This window comes from Callorhinus ursinus, unplaced genomic scaffold (genome assembly GCF_003265705.2).
Source record: "Callorhinus ursinus isolate GAN/ISIS: 27379988/994484 unplaced genomic scaffold, GSC_fseal_2.0 scaffold5808, whole genome shotgun sequence".
In the NCBI taxonomy this organism is placed as follows: Eukaryota; Metazoa; Chordata; class Mammalia; order Carnivora; family Otariidae; genus Callorhinus; species Callorhinus ursinus.
This window is the reverse complement of record NW_027402859.1, coordinates 1-3,161: the sequence shown is the minus strand read 5'-3', so window position 1 is coordinate 3,161 and position 3,161 is coordinate 1. Positions and strand designations below refer to the sequence as shown.

General features: G+C 54.2%; 1 long non-coding RNA gene across 1 annotated transcript; it reads right to left on the bottom strand.

Moving 5' to 3' along the window:
• Positions 1 to 493: 493 nt before the first annotated feature.
• LOC141372310 (uncharacterized) lies at positions 494 to 2,984 on the bottom strand. The gene is made up of 3 exons (XR_012377542.1): positions 2,906 to 2,984; positions 1,673 to 1,996; positions 494 to 727 (listed from the first exon to the last, which is right to left on the bottom strand). It is a non-coding gene; the product is annotated as an uncharacterized lncRNA (long non-coding RNA).
• Positions 2,985 to 3,161: the final 177 nt, after the last annotated feature.

The following is a 3,161-nucleotide window of genomic DNA, read 5'->3' as shown; positions in this document are numbered from 1 at the left end:
CTGCAGGAGGAAACCTGGACCCTCCGCAGCCATCTCTGCGCCTGGCAGGTCCTCTCTCCCTTAGAAAACTTCGCCACATCCCTACTCAAGACATACATGTCTGAGGGGTCTGCCACACTCTGAAGCTTGGACAGAAAGAGTCAGGGGCACGGTGGGACCACCTGGAACCAATCAAGGATCCCGGCACCCAGAATACACCACAACTTATTACACTCTGATACCTTGGGCTCTGTCTCTGCCACTTTGGATAGACACTTTGGACCCTGATGAATCTGAGACTGTATTAGGCAGTCTCAGCTTAATACAGTCTGAGCAAGAGAAGTGATCCAGCGTATTCGGATTGCCCTTCAATACGAGGTCAGTCCTCATCACCGTCCGTTCTCCAATTCAAATTGTCAGCCCGGATTGCATTCCAGCTGAAAGTCATGGCACCCATGGCTAGTTTTCTTAACCTGCAAGCCACTATCTCTTGGGACATTTTAAATATACTAGATGAAAACTCATGGACTAATGAAAAGAAGGCACACTTGGAGTCCCATGAATAGTTAAGAACAGCCTGTGGTTGACTTAGTGACAAGTGGAGTAAAAAATGACCACAGGATTTATACACAGAGCAGTTGTTCACCCAGCCTAGTGGAAAATGGGTGGATGGCACAGGAACCAAGAGACATTCCAAATAGGGTGGCTGAGGACTCACCTGGCTGGATTGTGGACTGCGGCCGAGCAGCTGTGAGAAAGAAACACAAGTCAGACACTAAGAAAACAGGGGTCACAACCTGATCAAAGGTTCAAGAAACTCAGCCTATCCCAACTGAGCTCATGTGCCCATGTGCCCTCGGGAGACAGACCCAGAGCACGCCATGAATCTCTCAGTCCTCTGGGAGCCCCACCCGATGTCCCACTGCCATCGCCTGCCTTGCCGGGCCTGACAGCTGACTTTCCAGGAGGCAAAATACCCCTCCAGGCCCAGAAAAGGCCACCAAAGCCACTGGGTTCACTCCTCATGGGAACAGCAAGAACGAGTCAGGGCAGTTAGTCTACAGAGACCCCAATTCCACCAGCCCAGGTGCAATGCTCTCAGTCTTTACAAGGTTTCTTGGCCTTTGTGTACGGGGTCGGGCTCAGGCACCAAAGTCACACTGGGCTCATGAGCTTTCCATGTACCACCGACCTGCCATTCCCTACACCTTACCCCACTTCCCAACTGCTTTTCACTGCCCTCCAAATCCACCGTGTAGACTGCCAATCTGTTCTCTGAGTTGGCTTCATCGAGGACCCAGAAGAACAAAACCGAGAAGGAGGGAAGGTGGTTCATTTACCAACCACACTCCCAAGAGGTGTGCTTTGAGAAGGAAGACCTGGGAAGAGGGGTGTGGTCTGAGCAGATGATCCTGCTGAGAAAATGGGGCTCATTGTGACTGCCCACTGAATGGTGGACAGTCCTTTTCACCCCCATGCCATTGAGGCTCCAAAGCAATATTGGTTCAACAGGGAGGGCACCTGCCCCTGCTCTTCCCCTTATGTAGCCCTTCAGGTGCCTGCTATCCCAAGGAAAGCTGGCAAGGCACAGCATATCTGGGAGAGGCTCAGGTGGGCACCTTGGGGCGGAGAGTGTATTTGCTCTCAGTCACAATCACCATGACAGGGGGACCCGGGGATTTCTGAGGTTCACCTGAGCAGATGACGCCTGCATCCTCCGAGTGCCTGCAGTTGTGCAAGTTCCAGCCGTTGTGGGGGCAGCGCCACAGGTAGGACTCATGCCCAGAGCAGCGCACGTCATCCAGCACAATGGGCCCTGAGCCCTGACCAAAACGGGCATTTCCTGGGGCCGACATGGCCCAGCCACAGCCCAGCTGCCTGCAGACCACGTGGGCGTCATTGGTGTCCCAGCTGTCGTCACACACGGTGCCCCAGGAGCCTTGGTACAGGACCTCCACGCGGCCCTGACACCGGTCACCTCCGCTCACCAGCCTCAGCGCCAAACCTGTTTCATTCCCTAGCAGGACAAAGAACAAGACCTCCTGTCCATGTCTGTCTCAAGGTCACAGGCTTAAGGCATGTTCCAGACTCAAGGGCTTCCTCCTGGCCAATGGCCTCTGGGGCAGGTGGTCACCTTTGAACATGCCCAGAGGTTAATCTTCATCACAGGGAAAGGAGCAGAGACATCCTCCTCAGCCCAGGCCTAAGGGTGCTCCAAGGCAGGGAAGCACCCTATGACCCATGGAGGAGAGGGGGAAGACAAACCCACACCACACTGGGCTCACTGAGGATGGAGTCCCATAGCTACCAAGGGCAGCCCAAGGGTAGCCCAAGGCCACTGCCCTATTGGGCAGCTTATTGGCTCCTGTGGGGTCCTGGCTGGGTTCTGGCAAAGTCCCAGGACATGATGGCACCTGGGCAAGAAGGGTGTGCAGTACCAGCCCATTGCCCCTGTCTTCCCGGGGCTGTACCCTGTGGCCTGGGAGGCACAACCAAGGTCTCAGCAGCACTTGAGAGGCCTCCAGGGTTTACACTGAGCACCTGGAGGAAGATCTTCACTGAACATCAGCCCAGGATCCCGATGGAGTCAGGTGGCCACCCCCTAAGATCAGACCTCAGATCTGGTATATTTAGCGACTCCTTCACCACCTCCCATCCTAAACACACACACACACACACACATGCACGCACGCACACGCACACACGCACGCACACTCACACACACACACGCACACTCAGACACACGCATGCACTCTCTCTCTCTCTCTCTCTCTCTCTCTCTCTCTCTCACACACACACACACACACACACACACACGGGACAAAGATAAGTAAAGGAACACCCTGAGATTCCTCCTGTCACTTCCAATCCCAAACTTTACGCCAAAGGAGAAAATGAGCCAGGGAAGATGCATGGGAATATTTACCTATTGTTATTCCTACAGGTATGGATGAGGTGGGCCAGGGGCCTGGAAGAGGCAACAGAGGCAAAAGACAGAGTTAGACATCATGGAAAACAGTCTTTGAAAAGAGTTATTGGCGGGCGTCGTGGCAATTGCACCTCTGCTTTTTGCCATCTTCCATCTGTGTGTGCAACCCAAGCGTGTGCTCAGTAACTTCCCTTGGGATGAAGTCCCTGCAGGAGGAAACCTGGACCCTCCGCAGCCATCTCTGCGCCTGGCA